The sequence below is a fragment of the Aythya ferina genome (assembly GCF_964211825.1).
Source record: "Aythya ferina genome assembly, chromosome: 4".
Lineage (NCBI taxonomy): Eukaryota > Metazoa > Chordata > Aves > Anseriformes > Anatidae > Aythya > Aythya ferina.
Genome location: NC_140300.1, coordinates 46234057 through 46256483, shown reverse-complemented (window position 1 = coordinate 46256483; position 22427 = coordinate 46234057). Strand labels below are relative to the sequence as shown.

Here is a 22427-nt window from a genome sequence, read left to right as displayed (position 1 = left end):
TGAATGCTTCAGGTAATGCTTCAAGTGGTGTGTGTGGTTAAGTGCTTAGCTGAACTGGGGCTCCGGTGATTAAGGCAGAGGAAATGTTTTATATGATACATCTTTGGTCATAGTGATGGATGAGGCTCCTAACAGAGTAAAGACCTGAATTTCAATGAGAAACCTTCTTAATTCTTCACAAGCAGCTATTAAAACTACCCGATGTGGCACAATTAAACTGATTTGTAACGGACACTTAAATCTCAGTTTAATTGATGCTCAAGGTATCCTTTTTGTAACAGAGAACTGCGTGAATAAAGTTGACACTTTCACTGCTGGAACTGCAGACCATCCAAGACCACAGGTTAATGCCTCTTGTAAAAGCCACTGACTAGTGACAGCTAGACCACATAACTGATATAGTTGCTTGGAAAACACCAAGGGATTTTATGCTTTTACAGGTGATGTCTTTCAAACAACACATTCAGAACAGAGTTGAACAGTTGATTTTAGTAATTATTCCCTTTTTGTTACATATATTTTAGTAAGACTTAATCTGAAAAGGCTCTTCCCTTAAGGGCTACATTTTCTATTGACCGTAGCTCTTTGAATCAGATCCCCTCATCTTCATGTAATACTCTAACAAGGTAATCCTTGAGACCTTCAGGCAACTCTTGAAGCAGCTAACGTGTTACATTTCTCTCTCCAGAGATGTAGTACAATAACACTTTCTTTCAGAGGCACTGTGGCTTTAATCAGCCTGTGCACCACATTGCTTTTTCCTCCCTCTGAGACACCCAAAGGGCTTTTAGGGTCACATAGCAATTGCACCAGAGTTTAAAAATAACTAATTCTCTGATACAGGTTATCAACTGCTTCTTTTGAAACAGCTGTATGAATGGCACAGCAGGGGTATGCTGCAGAGCCAGCACAAGTGGCATGGATAAGAGAAGAAACAGGCAGAAGCCACTTTGGCTGGACCTCCTGCTGAAAAGGGGGAAAAAAAAAAAAAAAAAAGGAAAAAAAAAGCATTGGCAGAAAAGGCCTTTTAAAGTATGCTTTAATACTGATGGTGTCAGGTCAGCTTCTAGGGGACATCTATCAAAATTAATATACTATTAGTTTAAGAATCGGTAAACACAATGCTAAGAATAAGAGGCTAAAGACTGTTTAAGATTCTGTATTTCTGATTTCAGTTTTCATATAGAAAATTATTTGTTTCTACTGCATGGGTATCAGTAATGCTTATTTTTTTATTGTTGCACACTCTTGTGTAGCAGATGAGGCACTGAAAAATTCTAAGCAAGAATCACACATTCTGTATGCATGAATATATATTAGTTTTCTTTATAAGTATTTACATATATATGTAAATATTTTCCTTCAGGAACCATTATATAACCTCATATTGCTTTAGTAAAAAAGGAAAGCAGAAAAAAATGCATCTTTTTTGTACTTAATTGGACAGTGTACTGAATCTGTGTACTAAAACTGTTAAGAAAAATAGTAATGTAAGTATATATGTGAAGCATTGCCAAAAATAGATTTATGTCTGTGATGGATCATACATATATACATACATGCTTTGCTCAATTTGGGCCTTAAATGTCAAGATAAATCTTGAATTTACAAAGTAACACTACTAAAACTTTTTTTAAATCAAGAGCAGTAAAATTTTGGAAAAAAAAATCTGAAATATTTTTTTGTTGAAATATGTTTAAGTGTAATAAAACACTAGAGCATCTCCCAGTTAATGCCATACTTCATTTATGTGTTGCTATTAAAAATAAATAAATTAAAAAAACACAAAAGGTTCTCTGTCTGTGAAGAATGTGAGACTGAGTTAATGGTTAAATTAGGTACCAACAAATTTCAGCGCATTTGCACTAAATTACGAACAAAGGTAGTGACTGACCTTCAGCAATGATTAGTAGTTTTTAGTTGTGTCCAACCCTTCCCCTCCCCCAGTTGGCAGAATTATTTCTTTCTAGAAGACAGTAATCTGGAATCACATGGGGGTTCAATTCCATTGTAGGATATTGTATTTTAATAAAGTTTCATTCAATGCAGTATAAAAAATATCTGGGCAGGCAGAATCAGCTCAGTGAGGGAACTTACTGCCATTATTTTACACCAGGAAAACCTGGAGTGGCCAGAAGCTGCATGGTGGGAATCAGGTCCCACCCTAAGATCATCGCAGGCCAGGACTTAACTCAGGGGCAAAGTGGGCAGTGACACGAAAATCCCTGAGTTGGCAGAGCTGCTGGGCATGCATCTGCTGTATTCACAGCTTCTTTCTGGGATGCAGTCTACCGTCCTCGGTGCTGTAGGACACCCACACTCTTAGCCTCCTCTTCCCCAGTGGGCGCTAGAATCTGTGCCCTTCCTCTGAATGTGATGTTGTGTTCCTGCCAACTGCTGTTTATATAAAAGCTATCATGCATTTGCAAGAATGTAAAATGAGATCTGTGACATTTCTAGTAATAACACTGTTGTACAAAAATAATATTTTTCATGTGCAGATCTTTAAATTCCAAGTAATTATGACACAGTTCCTAAAGAATGCTTTTGCAGAAATACTTTGTAACTATCCTTTTTTTCCTAGGAACAAAGGGGATGAACCTTTGATAGCATGTACTCCAGTTCAAACCAGTATCACCTTATTAGGCATAGCAAGTTTAAAGCAGTGATCACATTAAGATTCTGTTCCTGCAATGACAAGACCCCCTAAATCACATCTTTAAAGACACAGAGTGGAAACCTGATTACATCACAACTTCAGAGGATTCAAATACTGAAAATAAAAACCATACATATACTAGGTCTTTCTTAATTGAAACATCGAGTTTCCATTTGGTATCTTAAGAGTATCATGTACTTAAAGTAACTAAAATTCAGAAAATAAAAGTCCGTTAAGTTCTAGGAAAACCTGCCTCACTCAAACAGTAATTAGACAGGGGTTTTAAGTGTCTGAAAGGAGAAGGACAGTGAATCACTACTGTAGAATTTAAGGAAGGAATTCCAGCAGTATAATGGACTAAAAGGTATGAGAAAGATGAGATGTGGCACATATCACAGGTTAAATCAAACATTTGCAGATGTGTTTCAAGAATAATGAACTCCAGCCTTTCCATGGTTGATAATATTTAAAGACACTTTCTGACCATAACTAGAAAAAAAAAAAAAAAAGAAAAAAAAAAAGAAAAAAACAACTTGAGGAAAAGTGAAAAAAAGTTTCTGGTTTTGATTTCTCTCCAAACATGCTTTCTGAGAGCTTATCCCAGGGAAGCTGCAGTGTTTAATGTGAATTCTCCATCTCTGCTGTATTAATTGCTGTCTTATTTACCTTTGGAAACAAACTGAAAATTAAAATTAGATAATCTGTGGTGAGATTAAACTACAAGCAATTAATTTATTTGATGTCTGACTGAATAGAACATGGCATTGTGCCACTCAGAAAAACTAAAATGACTTTACATAGTATAGTCATAGCAGTAGAATAATTTAACAGTGCTCAAAATGCTCTGTGCAAACATTTCATTGTATATTTACATCTGTACTTGTCTTACAGCCAAAATGCCTTCCTGTATGCTTGTTTGTACTAGTTGCTTCTGAATATTTTCCTCTGCTAAAACATTTCCTTGACAATAGCATGAAATAAAGTGCAGTGAATCAATCATACAGTAAAACTCTTTAATATTAACATAGCCATTTATACGAATTAAGCAATGCCACTTGCTAACAGTAGCTAAAGTTGTTTTATAATCTTAACTTGCAGACGTGGGTGAAAAATTAGAAGCAACATTACATACTTTTTTCTTCATGTAAACTGAGCCCTTTGCTTAGAGAAGGGCAGAATCTGTTATGTGCTACTGTGTTACTTTTTTTAATCAGACATACATAAGGTGAACTGCTATATGTTAAGCAACAATTAAAAAATATATATATATAGTTTGCTTTGCATCAGTCAAAATATATTGCTGACTGGATCTAACTTTCTGCAGCACAAGAGTGATTGCAGCGCTTGAAGGAGCTTAGTGTGGTCTGGAAGTTATCGCCTCAACAGAAGTAGTTGTTAACTTCTATCTTGCTTTTATGTAAAATCTAGAGCTGCAATTCCTACTGAGCTCTAATTCCTGTGGGATTCAGAAATCACTGCCTTTTACACCTTGCCAGTAGGACTCTGCACAGAGCAAGGCAGGATCTGTTACTTTATGCACAGGCAAAATACAGTCAGCTCCTAGCAAGACAGGTTAGTAGTACCCATTACCCTATCAGAAATACCTCATTGTGGATTCAGCTCTTGTCAGCAAACAAACTGAGGGGAAAAAAACTGAATGCTGTCATTTAGTCTTACAAATCTGAAATGCAATATCTGCACTTTACTTTTTCTATCTAAAGTGGTGTGTGTAGCTGCAGAATCAAAGTGATTTGTCCATTTCCAAAGATTTTAAGGAGGCTTCTAAAATCTTCCTAGAAAATTGATCAAGCGTGCATCAAAATATAAGTTAATATTTTTAAAAGTCGAAGTAAGTATTTATTAATCTTGTTAAATCCTGTACAAGTAAATAAGCTAGCTTACTCTGGCTGCTTCACTAAACTTGAACACATTCAGAGAGCACACACCTTCAAATCATTAATTTGTTTCAGTATTGGTGCTTTAGAGAGCATAATATGCAAGGAACCAGAGGAGACAGGCAAATCTGTTTTCAACTTTCTGAGCAGTAGTAAGTCATAACAAATAGAAAACTGCCAGTTGGTGACTTAGGTAGAGGACATCTTGGAAGAGGTTTGTCCTCATAAAGAGAAATGAGATGTTTTCCTGTATCTCCCCAGTAAGAGACAAACCCTTCCACTGAAATTTGAGGATGCCTCATTTACTTCTTTCCAGTAACTTGGTCCTTTAACAGGGTTTTGCTCACATTTGCTAACCTACCTGAGGACAACTGTGACGTTATGCAAGAATAATAATAATAAAAAAGTATCACGTGTGCGTATTAGGTGAAGTGCAAAACTCTAGGAAACTCCAAATGTAGGTGATTATTCAGTCCTGAATCAGTAACACCCTTGTTTAGCTACTATTGACCAGGCTTCACTTGGACTACGAAGTAGTACCTTTGTATTCAGCAAAATTCTAGGCTTGTCCTAGGCGCAGTTTGGCTACTTGAACAAAGGCAATAACTGATGACAAGATTGTTTTCCTCTGTGTAGATCAGGTGAGATGAGACATGGTATTTGAAACTGGACTTTACAATACTTTGCTGAATCTAGTAATTTCTTGGATACCAGTGATCTCAAATTCTGTTCTATCTGTAGCAAGAAAGATGCTTTGTCAGTCATTAACTTTTCTTCTTATTCCCCCAAACATTCAGTCTTCTTTCTGACAAGTCATCCCACTTCTGATCTGTCTGTACCACAGAACTCTTTAGAGAAGTGTTATTTTTCACTCCAAAATGAAAAAATTGCCTTTGTGCGCTATGCAAGCCTAGTTCCAGTAGCCGGACTGCCAGATTTAGCTCTCTTTGGGGCTATTTTTAAGAGACATAAACTCACAACTCTTCTATAAATCATAGAATGCTTGATTTTGATAGGAAGGAGATATCACTGCATATACCAAACAATCTAGTGGAATTCCAGTGATTACTAAGCTATGCACAAAGTAGTAATGCAGTTATGATAAGATTAGACAAGTTATCCTAATCAACTGTTGGTTTAACAACCCAAATATTTTGCTAAATCCAAATTCAGTGTGGTAACTTATCATAGTCTCTGTCCTGTATAACTGCTTAGGACAAACTAAAAAACCTAGACCTTGTTTACAAGGAAGACTTTCTTCCCGTGTCGTGTGGAATTTATTCATCTTTCTACCTTTTTTCTTCATGGAATGTTTTAAGAAACAGAAAAATGCAATCAAGTGTTTTCTTTGTGCTACGTCTTACAGAGTGTGATCCGTTGCAAAACTAAATGAAGTAAGAATGTTGAATTATCCCTTTCTTTGTCCCCACTTTAATCAGCAGAAAATAAGTCTCAGGAAATACAAAAGTAAACCTCAAAACTTTTAATGCATCTCATGTTAAGGTCATCATGAGACATACATTTATTCTACTTTAAAATATTAACATTTGTAGAAGAACATCAAGCTCTGTACCATAGCATAGAAACCAGTATTCCTGGAGACAGGCAAAACCCCTAGTTTTAAAGTATCACTGGATTTCTGATACTGATTTTGAGACTGACTCATTTCCCTCCAGTGGTCTGCAGCAAATCCCTGGATCCAAATATAGTCCTGGGAGAGGCCCAGACTCCAGATGTGAAAGTTATGTTGCAGCTACATCTCTGGTTTCAATTAAAGGCACAGGGGGACCCTAATTACTGCCTCCATGTTTTGGCATGTGACTAAAGGAAGGACTAATTCCCAAATGTTGCTTATAAAATGTATATTTGTCATTTTAAGTATCACATGCGCATTCATTCATAAATATTTTTCCTATGCTAGGACCAAATTACAGGGAGGCATGCTGAGAAGATAGCGTGGGAAAAATATTCTCTTCCTGTTAGTCAAAGCCTATCCGTGAAAACACTCCACAGCAAGCCCAGCAGGCAGTCTCTGTGCACCTGATTCTCAGCTCCCCCATCATGCTCTCAGGCAGAAACAGCAGTTTCTGGTTATAGCATGTCCTCTCAACCTCATTGCTGGTCTGAGGCATGGCTAGTACCACCAGCTAAGTGACTTAGAGATACTAAGTGGAGATACTACCCATGGAAACCCCAGCTACCTTACTTTGTGGGTACTCCTAACTTTGATGGCACATGTTAGTCACACCTTAGTTCTGAGGCAGAGCTGGAGATAACTCACAAGCAGTATAACCTGTTATGTGTATCCACAACAGATTATTTTTTTGAGTACTCCTGATATTGGTCTGACATAATTGATGACACCAGAACTATGCAAAGAGAGAAGCAAATGAAACAGAGGTGCTGCAGTGAGGACAAGCAATACCTAAAATTATCCAAGTTTCCAAAAACTGTTCTCACACTTCTAAAGGAGTATATTTTAAACATGGCATTTCCCTTTAATCTTCATTTGCATTCCATGAAAGTACAATTTTTTAATGAGTGTCTTAAGAAAGCAAATAAATAAAATTTGTGTCTTCAGAATTCTTTCTGTCACTTCAGGAATTAAAGCTTGTCCTGCAGACATACAGGGTTCATGGCAATTAGGAGGAGTTAAATTAAATGCAAAGATCAAAGTCTTGCCCATAGTCAGTAGAATGTAAATTAGAATTTACAAAAGGTGAACACCGTGCCTCTAGAATGTGAAGAAGTTGGCAATTGTTGTGGCTACAAATTCTTTCAAAACACATACTTAGAGATGAATCTCTCAAACTTACCAGTACATATAGGTTTACTCATTTTAGTAGACCTATAACTTTGAGTGTCTCCAAATGCTGTTTTTGTTTAGCTCATAGACTGTAAACACTTTTTAGGAGCAAAGAAAATAAATAAAAAGAAACAATTTTAATCATCTGCAATAAAAATGAAATCTAATAAATTTCAGAGTATTTTTCACTGAAATCTTTAGCTAGTATTCATGATTTATCCAGGATTGCTACATCTTCTGTAATAAATGAAACAAACTTATTAAAAGTGCAAAATTTCTAATACATGAAGTTACTTCTCCTTTGAGGACCATGGTCTGTATCAACTGTAAAGCATCTCCAGAGATGACAAAATAATTCTACTGCTTCTTCAGAGACACTTATATTGCCAAGACTTTACATGTTTGTATTCATCCGATTGAAGTTGAAGATGCGTAACTGTTTACACAACTGGCATATCTAACACCATTATTGTTACTCTTTTCCCAAAGATACTGGAAAGTTCTAGAGGAATATAAAACACTGACTATTGTGTCTTATGACAGTGCAAACATTCCCTATGTGTTCTCAGTTTTAAATTAAATTTTAGAGATTTTGGATCTTGGAAAATTGTTTGAAAATTAGATCTGTGGAAAGCAAAGTGCTTCATCAGTAGATTTCAACCACAGAGTTTTTAAACTTAATATTTGTCACCTGCAACTTGTGCTTACAACATCTACAAGACCATTTTCACGCTGAAAGTCACTGACAAATGCCTTTCATACTTATTCATAGTTAAGCACTCATGCCAACTTGCACTGAGGTCAATAACAAGTTTCTGTATATAGTAGGAATAGCATTAGACCCTACCAGATCTGCCACTATTGTCACAAAAATACTGATTTGCATGTAGATGTGTGGATGTAATAGTAAACACAGAACTGATCTCATTTAAAATTCTGGAAAAGTTAAATGCTATGCATGGGAAGCTAACAGCGGAAACTTCTAATTAGTGAAGATGGTTTGTCCTGCAACAGCAAAGTCATGGCCTTGTAATTTCTTCAGATAGGAAAACAAAATAAAATAAAATATAGCTCTTCGATTCAAGAACTGTATTCAACCAGAACAGATAGTTGAAGATGTTTTTTCACAGCTATCACACAACTACTGACACTGCTTTAGCTAGAGCCCAAGGCAAAGAAAGCAGCTCTGAAGAAGAGGAAAAATCAGCTACTTCCCTAATTGTTCTCCTTCTTGGTATCTGCAGGGCTGGACCAGAAGGCACCTTCCTTTTCAATTAAACGGTTACAGATGTTTTCTGCTACAAAATGCGATTAAAATATTTTAAATAGCTGATTTGGCCGTGCACACTGTAGATGAGTACCTTCATTTTTTATTTCACTGATTGGTCTGTCACTTTTCAGACAATGTGCTATTTTTAGAAAATATTTGAGTGCACAAAGGCAGTGAATCTTACCTTTGTAAAGTACAATTCCAAAGGATATCAGCACATCTTGTGCAACTGAATCCTCTAGGAATACATTACAACACCAATTTCACTGTTGAGTTGCTTTCTTAGTTGGTTTCTAATACTCCTTTGGAAAATGCAGCAGACACACATTTAAAGCAGGGAAAGATAGATATGTGAATATATAAATACATGATATAGATATATATAAATATATATGTGATATATATATGTGATAAACGTGAATTTATATAAAACAGCTTTTTTTTCATTAAAATAATAAAACAAAGTGAAAGTTAGATGTTTTGTGAAATACTGGGCTTCCACACGTGGTATGTTAATTTCCAAATGTTCAGTAGCCCTAAAGAACAGAGAAAAGTTCTGTCCTTATATCTAAAGTGCTGTCAAATGGGAGAAACCTCAGTCAGTGTTGCTCTCCCAGTTATAACAGATGCATTTAGAAACATTTAGCATGTTCCAAACCACACAATATACCAACTCAAGTACATTAGCCATTGAAATGCAAATTCTTGTGGCAATATCACATTTGGGTATTTAATCCCACAGAAATACAAATAGTATCTATCTTCCAGAATTTCTGAAATAGCAAAGAAAAAATATGCTTGGCTTAAAATGCTTTTAAGTTTGATTGAAACTGTCTGATTTCTGTGGCAAAGCTCTGTCCTGAGCAAGTATGTTTCCCTGAACTGGGCCTGGAGAAATACAGAGAAAAGGGTGCTGCCAAGAGAAACAAAACAGATTAAGAGATTTGGAAGAATGGAAATCCAAGAAAGGGTTAACAAAGAATACAGTGGAGAATCTCTGGTCATGATGTACCAATCACTGGCTTTTAAATTCATACACAAATTCAACATTTAATTTTGGAAATAAATTAAACGTATTTTAACCATAAGGATTCTCCTGCTACTTTTCCCACAAACTCCTACGACCTTCTGGGCAAGGTTCTTAGGTCTTTCTCCCATTTGGAAAATGCAGATAATTTTTCCATAAATCAAGGGAGATGATTTCACCAGAGGACATAGATTTTTCAAAGGCAAGAATCATATGAAGAACTCTTCACAGAATTTCTAGGTTGGAAGAGACCTCAAGATCATCGAGTCCAACCTCTGACCTAACACCAAACACCTAACACTCTTACCAAACAATATGTTTGTTATCCAAACAAAACAGCTTCTGTGATGCATAACATTGTGCACAGTAGGAACCACAGCGTAAGTTTCCTAGGGTTATTCTATGAAGAGGACCTACAACTGACCATGGTTCCTGATCTCACAACCTGTTTAACTGCATTATCTGCAATATTAACTTCACTGTATACTTACTGAAGTCTGAAAGATCAAAGCTCTGCTCCATTTCTCAGATAGCATAGTCTTTTTCATTTATCATAACATTATTTTACAATATCTGCCGTTCTTTATTATGTGAAGGAGAAAAAGGAGAGAAGGGATATAAACATAGAAAAAGGAACAAGGAGGAAAAAAAAAAAAACAAAAAAAACACGAGGTAGTAGAGAAGGGAGCCTATAGGAAGACATGATGATTAAAAATCTGTAAAAAAGAAGGAAAACATAGGCAACAGAGCCTATGCCAATTTGCAAAGGCATAGATGGTTCTCTTACTGATATATAGCTTTTTCTGCAGTACAAGCGCACTTCACTGAAGTACACTGGGTACTTATGCAAATCATTTGTCTGTAGTCTTCAGTAAAGCCAATAGAAAATGTTGACATGATAATAGCAATGAACTTTTTCAGCAATATTTTAGATTTTAGAAGATTTTTTGTTGATGTAGTTACTACAGCTTGTGTTTCAACCAACTTTATTGGTTGTGTATTATTCTCAGTTGCAGATTATATACAGAAGGATACAAGTTTATCACCCCGATCTGGCTTCCAAGATTGAAGTTCTAGTTTCAGTGTTTTGTCTCACTAGCATCTAATGGTAGGCAGGGAGTGACATACCTTGTTTTCTTGCACTGCTTAATGTGGTAACCTGGTGTTATAACAGAAAGAAGAATTTTCTAGACCTGACATTTCATACGTTATTTTCTAGCATTTTGTTTTAAATTGCATTGATTTGTAAGTTAAAGGCAAGATACACATTTTAGCTGATTTAAGATTTCATAGTTTTACATTTTATTTTGTAGAGGTATTTCACTTTTCTTTTATATGTCTGTGAGGAATCTTTCTTTTCTCCATCAGGCCTTCTGAAACACCATTTAGTGCTGCATACGCATCTGAGATACCAAGATGGAAATACTACTTACCTGGCTTCCTTAAAGGCTGAGACCTCCAACCTAGTGAGGCAGCATGAGACTGTGCTACTGTTAGCAATTACCAGTAATTGGAAGGAAGGTACGGCTTGCACTTTGGCACCACAGAAGGTAGGACAGTTCATAGTTCAAAGTATGGTAATTTACGCTTTGGTGCTGGGAGTCTTTGGGTTTCAGTCCTCAGGCAAAACAAAGAAGGAACAAACACAGTCTTGCTTTAGAGGCTAATGCTCCAAATGAGAGCGTCAGGTAAAGAGAAGTAGCACCACATAGGTATGTGGAAATGACAACTGACCAACAGATACAACGTGCCAGTCATTCTTGAAGGCTTAAATCTGAACCCTGAAGTAATAGGCAAGGACTATAGAGAATCTGGACTGTATTGCCTTTACTGAGGTAACAGGGTCATCTCAGATTTATTTAACTGTGAACTAATACTTATATCAAATGAAATTGTTAAACACCTTTGTCTCAGCACTTCAGCTTCTGCAATGATAGATAAACTACACAGATATTGTAAGAAACACTTGAAGTCCCACATCAAAAGTCTTTCGAGTACTATTTCTCACTGAAATGTTAAAGAACACCCACTCAGTATTTACTATTTTTTAAACCTTTAAAATAGGCATGCCACCCCCAAACACCTGCTTTTTCATTATATTAAGGAACCACATTAATTTCAAAAATCTTACCACAGTGGAGATTGGAATAATAAGCACGTCTCTATTTAAAGATCTGCTTAAGTGGTTCAGCAAGCTGTCACAGACTATGTTTTTATACAAGGTCAGGTGTAAGCTGAAGTTCGAGGCAAAAACAATTTTAAAATAAACTATTATGAGGGTTATAAAGGGGCCAGATAATAGGATGTCTCCAACTTGCAATGTTGCATACTGGTACTCTGAATACTAGCTCTAAGACAGCACAGAAAACAATTCAGTTGTTTCAGATGCGTAAGGACAGGGAGAGGTGGCAGTGAACTGTGGGGTAAAACCATAAAAATAAACCAAAATCAAATTCTGGCCCTAGCAAGTCCATATGTACTCAGATTAGTACTTCAATATAATAATAATTCAAAATTTATTTGAAAATAAATGCTCCTTTGACTGGAAGGTTAAATTTATTGTTAATCGAGTTCTTCATAACCAAAACCCCGTAACAAGTAATAATTTCCACCTAGGTGTTTGTTTATGTGTACAGAAAGATGATGCTACACAGAAAGTTCCCTATTTTTCTAGAGATATGACATTTCGCAACGAAGAGAGAGATCATGTGTATAGTTGGGGAAAAGGGAGGGAATGATAGGCATGGATTTCTAGAGGACATAACCAGAGACCTAAAATTGAGGATGAAGAGAGGTCGTATACCTTTCATGAAGAATTCATGAAAATTTCCTGCCAAGATTAGCTATCTTGGTATTTTGGAGCACCTGGAAAGACTGTGAATCTTGCAGAGTTTGTGTTCTCAGCAGTTAGAAAATGGGGAGGAAAGAAAGTTTTCTCCATTGTATATATAGTCTTCCTTTGCATGAAGTCAGAAGCTTTTGATATTTCTCTTTACAACTTAGGTGATACTGAAAATTCGAAATACATGTTTTAAATATTTGTACCAGGTAGTTTCCAATGAGACAAAAGCACTAACTTTCCAAGTATCCGGTGACAATAAAGGAATGAATTTCTTGCAGCATATTTATGTTGTAAACCTTTGCTCTGAGCTTTCAGCTCTGTTTATAACTAGCATCTAAATACTGTACTGCCCATTATATTTCAAACTGACAAAAGAAGCACATTGCTAAGTAATGTAGCTTCTTTGCTAAAAGCTGGATTACCAAATCTAAGTTAGGAATAAATATCTGAATTAATATATTAATATTTGACTAAACATTATCAGTGTTTTCCATGGTTTTAGAGTGACAGCAGGGAGACAAACCAGTGAGCATAAAAATTCTTGCATATTTATTCCATTGTTAGATAGACCGGCCATTTACAATACAGTACATTGCAGCAACTGCAATAAAACATAAATGAATTTTTTTAAAATATATCAAGCCCTTTTGGTGCTTTTCTGGCAGTACTGTTCTCATTTCAGTTTCTCTCATTTTTTCCCTATTCCAATTTTTGCTAACCAAAACATGCCCACAGCATGGGCAAAGACGGATGTTCTTTTCTAGCTTTTGCTATATGTAGACCATAGTCCCATATTCCTTCAGTACTCCTCCCTCTTCACCAATTCAAATCCTACTTGAAAATATAGTTCTATCTTTTAATTCCTCTTTAAATATATTTTTGCTTAAAACTTATTATTGTTTAGGACTGGAAATTATTTCCAAAGAGAAACTGGAAGGAAGATATTATTAAATCATATTTCACATACTATATTAGTCAATAGATAAAACACGGTTTTTACTCTTGATTCCTAGTGCCAGACTCAACTCTTCTATGAGAATAATATTTTTTCTGTCATGATGCCCACCATTATCTCAAGCGTGGTATACTTGCATATTTTGAACTCTGACTAATCTGTTAATTGGTTCCAAAATTTACCATTGATATGGTCAATGACTTTTTCCACATATACTTGACTATCATGCTGCATCTCTCGCAGATCTGGAGCACATGACATGCAGAGTAAATGCAGAGCTGATCTAAGCTGATGCTAATTTTCAGATCAGCTGTAGATTTTCAGTGTCAAACTATGTACGTAGTCTCTGCCTCATGAGCCTATTAAAACATTTTGAAAGCCATGCCTAACCCATGACTGAAAGATGCTCTACTCTATAGTATTTCATTTCCACCACACAACCAAACCTTTTTTTTTTTTTTTTTTTTCTGTCTGGGAAAGGAACTAATGAATTACATTTTAGCTATCAAGTAGAATACCATTCAGTTAGTGACACTGATGCTTGGTCAACATATGAAAATTCTTATGGAGCCTTTGTTTACACTGAAATACTGTTATTTAACCTTCTGTCTGATGAGTTTATCTTTGGACAGGTTTCTCAACTGAGAAATTATGCCATTGTCATCTTGCGTTCTGCTGGAGTAGCTGTTTTTTCTCTATCGCTGTTGCTAGGTGTATTATTTGTTTATTTTAACTTCCCAGAAGGCCCAAATTAAGATCAGGACCATACACAGATATATAGTAAAAGATACTATTTCACTTGAAGGACTTGCCCTCTGAATAGCTAAGACAGAAAAATGGGTATGAAAGGAAATGTTACTATGCCTCTTTTAATAACTAAGAAATAAATCCAGATAATTAAGAAGTAAATCCAGATCTCTTGAACAGAGTTGCACAAGTTTTTTGTGATATAAGTTCATTAGATCTGAGTGATTTGCAAAAATCATTTGTAAGATTTGACCTTACTTCTATTTGCATACAGATTTTAGAATTAATATGGGAAAGAAACACTTGCACATTCCTACAAGTGAAATTCAAATAGTTTTTGCAGATAGATTCATAAAAGTATGCAGGTGCTATATATAAAAGCAGAACGAGGAAGGTATCCTCATCATATAACTTTGTGCCTAACACACACCAGGGTTAACTTCATTTTCTCATTTCGGAAGGCCCTGCAATTGCTTATAAGAAAGGCATTTCCTCTTGGCTGGTTTTTATTAATATCATGCAACACATTTGGGAAGCTTTAACTTCAACTGCATCAAAATAAGCATTTAATTCAGTCTACAATTAATTGCAATTATTCCTGTCTTGATTTCCTGGACATTTCGAGGAGAAAAATTGGTACCATATTCACCAAAAGCCTTGTTAAGTTTCTTAAGCTCCAAGACTATCCTTCCCTTCATACCATTCTTCCCATGTGAAAGTATAAAATCCTACCTTTAAACATGCTTTGTGGATTAATGGTTATTTGCACCAAAATCTGAACACATTTTCAATTCACTGAATATTTTTTCCTCCACAAGAGGCCAATGATTTCGTACTCTCAGCTTACTAGTGCAAATGGGTAACTATGAAGACAATTTAGGCAAAAAGAAAAAAAAAAAGGGGGGGAATTAAAAGTTAGATTGATGCATGCTTTCTCCAAAGACATGGAAATTTCGCCATTTTTAGAAGTGCTATTTAAAACAGCAACTGTAATAAGTATTTTAGGCTCCAGAATGCCTGCAGTCAAGACTACAAAGCCACACAGCTATTAGTATAAGCAGACACCCCTCCCTACCAACAAGAAAGCAACTGGGTGTATTGTCTTCCATCTTCAAATCATACAAGTAATTACAAGGAAATGCAAAAACCCAATTTTTCTAAGCAACAAACTGGAAATCTTGCTGAGGTGTTCTGCAATTGCCTTTTACTAATGCTCTTTCTTGTGTGAAGGGTTTCTGCATTTGCCGAAGAGGGAAATCAGCTCTCCCTGAGCAGCTTTTGTCAGTTTCCATCTGTATCAAGTGCCAAGTGAAATGCGAGGTTAAAATGAAATTAAACACGTTTACTTTGGTGAGGATTAGAAAGGCAGTTGCCACTGTACAACATATTCCCATTTAATATAGAAAAAAACGTTCTTGGGATCTCAAAAACAACCATGCTGTTGTTGATTAAAAGTGGAGAGTTTAGCAGCAACCCCTGTGTGTGTCATTGCAGAAACCATGTTTTATCGCATCCTCTGGAATCTGTGACGTTCTAGGATTATGCTGCACTAAGACTACCGGGAGGATTCCCACAAAAGACAGTTTCCGAAAAGAATGTTTTATTTTCATTCTGAATACCTTAGAATGGGGCTAAGGAAGAGATTTACTTCATTAATGTATGTTTGTTTCAATTTCCATTTGTGAAAAAAAATAAATGATTTGAGCACATTGCCTTATAGCAAGAAAATTTTACTCACGCTGAAACAGTTAGATGACTTGCATGGGATATTCCCTGTAACTGTAATACTAATAGCTGTCTAAGGGCTAGATTCCACAATGCTTGATAAAATCTTTGGAACTGCCTCCAGCCTCTTCCATGATGATGCACACACCCAGCTTTCTAGATTACAAGCCACACAATTAAAGCTCTCTTCCTGAGCCACTGCATGGCTGACCTATTTTCTATATGGACTTAGCTGAAACAATCAATGGGCATAGCCATGCGTAAAGTGCAAGTCATAGGCAAACAGTCCCTAAAGAGAGTTTCAGAGAGCTCTGTGCACCATAGGCCCATGCTGGGGTGCAATGCTTCAGGCATTTTTCTCCTTGTCTTATGGCAGAGAAAGGAGTATCTTTGGCACTCAAGCAGGGACAGCATTTGTAGCATTTGCTACACATTCAGGCAGAAACACACAAGTGCAAGATACAGTCATAGGGGGTCCCATGAAAGAAGTGCCCCCTCAGAAATAATAGGTAAGGTCACTACTTGCTTATTATCTAGGCTCTGTGTCTTGGCTGTGGGAAATTACCCTACTGGTGCTGGCTTGTCTGAATATGACCAACAGGGCACCCTTCTCTTAAAAGAGCTACTTCTATAATGAATATGCAAGAAGAAAATCAATTCACAGCTTAGCTCTAAGTAACACAACTGAACTAATTTAGTTTGAGCAGTGAAATTAAGAATAATGAAATCAAAAATAATGGTAATACTGCCAGGTTCAAGAAGCAGGGAAGGTGCCTAACAGACCCTGAACTATGGAAGGGGACATTTCAATAAAATAAGAATGTTAGACTACTCTGCAGTTAGATGTGAAAGCTGTAATCTTAGCAGAGGCACTAATTCCACCTAACAAAACTATTATATCGTAAGAAATATGAATGAAAAATAAATGCAAGTGAATGTCACAAAACACTGTTCTCTGGTAGGGTGAGATTATTCTAAAGGTCAAAGGTCTGTCTGTGGAAGCCCTAAACCTCAAATTTACTTCACAATGAACAGGACTTGATGAAATCTCTATAGTGAAGTAAAATTAATCCCTACAGTATATCTGTGCTCTGATTTAATGTCATGAAGCAGCATAACAACTGACAGCAGTGGAACTTGCCCTCCTTAACAAACTACATTAAACTAAGCTAAGATAGTAGACATCAGATACATCTAAACTCCACATCTACAAAAATAAAGGATACAGTATGAGACATAAGGCATAAATGATGAGTTAAAATAACCAGGAAACACTAGCACTGATCTAAGAGTGGCATCGCCTGAGTAAGACAACCTAAAAACTAGAAGAACAACACGTTACCAAATGAGTAGTAATCTATACTTGTGTTACAAGTAAAAGGCTTCACTGGGGAAATTAACATGGTCTTTTCATTTTGTTTATAGTAATCAATACGCAAAACCCCAATAATAATTAAAAAACCCTGATGTCCTTAGCAAGTTTTCTTGTTTTTATTAAAAAATAAGAAAAAATCAGTGGTTTAAGCCCTAACTGGAAGTCCTAGCCTTAGCTCATTGATGCATGCACATAAGTACTGTTGGAATTTTAAAACTGAATATATACTACTACCCTGTCCTGAACAGTGTTGCTTTCTTGAACAAAGGCTTATACTTGAATACTGATTTTAAAATATCGCCCCTATCCAATGATAGACTTGATTCTCTACCACTGGTACCACTGGTCATGGAAGACCATGACCTCTAAGTAAATGCAATGAATTGCAATAAACACATAAACAATAAAGATCTTAAAAAATGAAATAGTACAGAATGCACAAAGAACTCCAGCAAAGAAACTCTAATGAAAGTTCTGAATGGTTTAATTTCCATTTGCTAATACAACAGGCAAGGTGCAATATAATGATTTCTAGATATCATTAAATAAATCCTTAAAACATATCCTGTCATTTCCAATAGCTATTTTAAAACACTCTTTAAAAACCTACACAGAAGTTTTCTTCAATAAATATGCTTTTATAAAAAATGCAAGCTTGATGCTTGTCTACAGAGTAGAAAGAAAATATGACTAAATACCTTCCACTACATGTTTCCTTTCTTAAAACTTAGAATTTTGTATCTGTTTCCTTGGATTACAGAGGAGTTTGATATTGTTTTTTAAAACAAGATATAATTTACAACATCTCTTGGTGTAACAACTCATTTCAGTTGAAAGGAAAATAGCTGTATTTGATACAAAATCTACCTTGAGTTCTTGGATTGCTTGCTTTGCTTCTCATCATTATTTCAAACACAGCATTCATCTTCATAATGGTTGTGATACTTTACATTTTATTACATGGCATAGCCAGGTTTTGACTGTTACTGATATTTTGAGTAGTATATTTTATTATAAACTCTTATTTATGTTTTGATTTCACTATGGGATCTGTTTTGAAACAGACTGCCATATAACGATTAAAGACACTTTTAAATAAACATCAATCAGAATAAGATAAATATACAAGTACTCATTTCTGTGGACACAATACAAATACTAACCTTGACTTCTCATTTTTAAAGTTTTTTTTTTTCATCAAAACCTCAATTGAATAATCTGTGTGAATAGTCAGACAGCAACTGAACCAGTGGGAGAAAGAAAGATGGTGAGCCATTTTATTGATTAAATCAAAAAAAAAAAAAAAAAAAAAAGGATAAAAAAACCACTGTAGAACTACATTCCTTTGTTTCTCCTGCAATGTTTGCCTCATGATCTTGCACTGTCATGACTCACAGTAGCTGTAGGCTACATAATTCCACAAAACAAACAAAAACAAGAGATCTCAAGATGTGACTTCCTTTCTCCTTCCTTACTTTTCCTGGATGCTTTGGGTCAGCATGATATCAGCAATTACTTTTCTCTTCTGAGAATGTGGAGTGTAAAGTCACTGTTACAGTATTCCTCATGCTTCCTTAAAATCATCTAGTTCATTTAAGGGTCTTGCTGTTGGCAAACTAAAGAGAAAAGTCATAAGAGCTATGAATGTATGGCTCCAGAGCAAGGCAATCCAAGCAAGAAACCTCCCTACAATGAAGAGAACATCGCATGCGTTTCTAACACATTTGCACACATTCTCTGGTTGCCTCAATCACCTCTGTTCTCTGATTAATTACATAAAATAGTCTGTTACTGGAATCTCTCTCTAGCATGGACTGTCATCACCTTTTGTTCTTAACGCTAGAAAAGCAGTAGACCTATTTTATGTGATTTAAAGTGCATGCTTCCTTGCTCCTACTTTCTGTAATTTGGAAACAAATCATCTTAGCATAACTACAAGAAAAGGGAGTGGCTCTACAGGGATTTTTGCTTTAGGAAAAGCTATACAATTAGGCCACATCCAAATAAGTAAAACACTTTATTCTACTAACAAAGATAGTTGAACATTTGCACTTGTTTTGTTACAATTCACTTTTATGAGAAAATGCTCCACCACATTTTTTCTGTTACTAGAGTCTGACTAGAGACTTCACCATGGAAAAATATAAATGAATAAAAATTCATTTTCCCCTACTAGTATCTCAACTATCAAAAGTCTTACCATTTCTTTTTAGACCATCTCATGTGCAGCATATTGTAAACTGCAGCCCAGTGAAACTGGATGGGCTCAATACAGCATTACAAATGACTTCATTGCACTGCAGTACTCATTTTACCAGTGCTACATCTTTGCTTAGGACTTTTTCCTTTTCCTCTTAATTCATCCTTCATGCATAAATAAGCCATCTCACTACATACACAGACTAAGCGACCAGCTCTAAAAATACAGCCATTTTAGGAGTAGCATTGGATCAAGCTTGGTAGACTACATAAGATGTATAAAAGTGCTCCTTTACATTAGAAACAAAAACTTTTCAAGTGTCTCAAATGTTTATACACAGAGATGATTTTATAAAGGAACTCTACCAGGCCTAGGCTAATGATGTTCCCTGGATTTAAGCCACAGAAACAGCTAGCTCTAGCCATGCAGAAAAGGAATTATGAGCCTACAGTTTAGAAAAGGAAAGAAGAAAAAAAAAAAGAAAAGAAAAAAAGAAAGAAAAAAAATCTGAAAAAAAAAAGAGACAAGCTGTGAAAATTGACTGCAAAAATGAATTGCCAGTCATAAGGAGTGCAAAGCCAGAAAATGAAATAAATGCAAAAGTGAAGTTATTGTTAGAGCATTAAGCATGTGATTAAGTATGAGGCTTGTGGCTAATGCATGAAGTGCAATGACATGAATTACTCTGAAAACGAGATAAGAAACCTTGCCTAATTGTAAGGCAGCGCAAGTAGCCTAAATGGTTTCAATTAGCTCGACGGGCACTATCAGCTGGCAAATTCTTGGAAAGCCTCACCACGCACAAAGGCCGCCCGAGTGCCCCTGGCGGCTTCAGCCCTCGGCAAGCCCCCAGCCCCGCACGGCCCCGCACGGCCCCGCACCGCTCCCAAAGCCGCCAGCACCGCCCCGCCGCGGTCCGGGGATGCTGAGCGGGGGCTGAGCGGGGGCTCCCCGCGCCCCCTGGCTCCCGGCGCTCAGCCCCCGCTGCCCCAGCTCCCCAGCTCCCCGCTCCCCGCTGCTCGCCCCGTCCCAGCGCTGTCCAGGGTCCCCGCAGGCACTCACCGCTCCCTCCCTCTCTCCCTCACTCACCATGCCGCGGGGCCGCTGCCGCTCCCCGGCGCCGCCAAGGTGTATTTGGGGAGCGGGCGCGGCGCGGCGGCGGGGCCGCCCGGGCGGGCGGGCGGAGGCCGGGCGGGAGGGGCCTCCCCGCAGACCCAATCAGAGCCCGCACGGGCGGCCCCGAGCCCCGGGCCCCGCGGCGCGGCGAGGCGCGGCGGGGGGAGCGGGGAGGGGGTGCGCGGCCCCCGCCGCCCCGAGCAGCCCGGCTGCAGCAGCGCGGCTTGCTCCGGGCAGCGGCTCCCGGCTGCCGGTCCCGCCTGGGCTGTGGTTGCCTTTCCCAGACCAGAAGGTTTCTGAACGCGCCCTATGCGTGGCACTGGGGTGCTACCGTATTTGTTCCCTTTGCACTTTTGCCACCACCGCCTTCGTTTACTCGGCGCTGGGGATACCCTACATCTTTATGCGTTCCGTGATACACACGTCTTTACTGTAGCTATCTGAATACTGCAGCCAGTAGCTCAGCAATGACGGAAGGGAAACAATACCTTTCCAAACAAAAATAAGCACAGGAAAGAAGAAGAATTCAAACGATTTCACAACACTGGAGTGCCAAGTTAATCTCGAGATACACTTCAAATTCAGAAAATACTTTTTATAGAGCTACCCAAGTCATTAAGACCGTTTTTGACCATTCTTAACTCTTGAATATCAGCAACGAAACAGAATGACATCTCTACAATTTTTAAATCTTCATAAATGGAGTATTTTCTCTGTGAAAACACCGGCTTGCTTTTGGAAGCCCTAGGTCAGAAATAGTTATTTTCCTGGACTTAGGCAATTAACACTGACAGACCTCACAGTAGGAATAATTGCCCTACGAAGTCACATGGAAGCAAACAGATCTCACCAAGAAATACAGCTGTTGTGTGCTCAAGGATGAGTTTTAGGAGCACCATACACCATATAGCGGTTGAATACATGATATGAAAAGAAAGGATATAATGTCTTGGAACTTAACAAGCTAGTACTGAAGACAGAGTTGAAATCAACCAAAAGAAAACCAGCATATCTCTGAGTTTTGAAAGTGGTTTTGAACAAAGTGGTTTTGAACAAAGTGGTTTTGAACAGATCAACTTTGCATGAGAGAGATATCAAATCCCAGAGTGTGAGTGATTTCTGATTTGTTGCCTTCTTGACTATCAGAACTGAAAAATGGTTTCATAAATGTCTGCTTCACACCATTCCTCCCTCCCTGCTGTGTTGACAGAAGACAAACCTGACAGCTAAAGTAACTGATGAATTCCTCCAACCACCAGTCAGTCAGCTGAAAATAATCTGCCAAAGCCCATTTTGTTGCCATATCTGCAGTTATTGATGGACAATGTGAAGCTTAATTGAGTGCTAAATAGACTGGGACATGCTGTACCTGATAAAATTACTGAATTAATAAATAGTGCATTGATAGAGTCTCTTGCCTCTAGAAACAAAGACTAATCTCACGGCAAGGTGTGGTCTTGCCAATGTTTACCTGCGTCTAGAAACTACCCTTCCTGTTCAGTCCCATTTTCTGAACCAGCTTTTTCTGTAAGCACCTGATATGATTGCTTCTGTTGTCAGGATTCTCTACCAAAAAGGAGTAAGAGCTTCTGTTGCACAGAGAATGCCTATTCCACGACGTGCGACACAAATTTAGAGCTGATGATCACTGCAGTGTGAACCTGTTGTGCCCAATGTAACAGACTAATGCTAGGTGACAAGGGTGGATTTGGACATTGGGTGAATAACTGGATCATCAGCATCCAGAGGTCTTCCAGAGCTCTTGAAATGATGCTGCTCATCCCTGCCACATCAGTCACTATATGTGCAC

At 37.4% G+C, this 22427-nt stretch overlaps 1 protein-coding gene across 2 annotated transcripts in view; it reads right to left on the bottom strand.

Moving 5' to 3' along the window:
- GUCY1A1 (guanylate cyclase 1 soluble subunit alpha 1) overlaps positions 1-20719 on the bottom strand; it is a 34903-nt gene extending 14184 nt beyond the window's left edge. The window contains exon 1 of one of the 2 annotated variants that reach the window (XM_084518115.1): positions 20591-20719. The gene's annotated coding sequence lies outside the window, so the exon portion shown is untranslated. Of the gene's footprint in view, positions 1-8814; positions 8834-20590 lie in introns of those variants that run through there. The other variant, XM_084518116.1, reaches the window with a different exon arrangement.
- Between the last annotated feature and the right edge of the window lie 1708 nt (positions 20720-22427).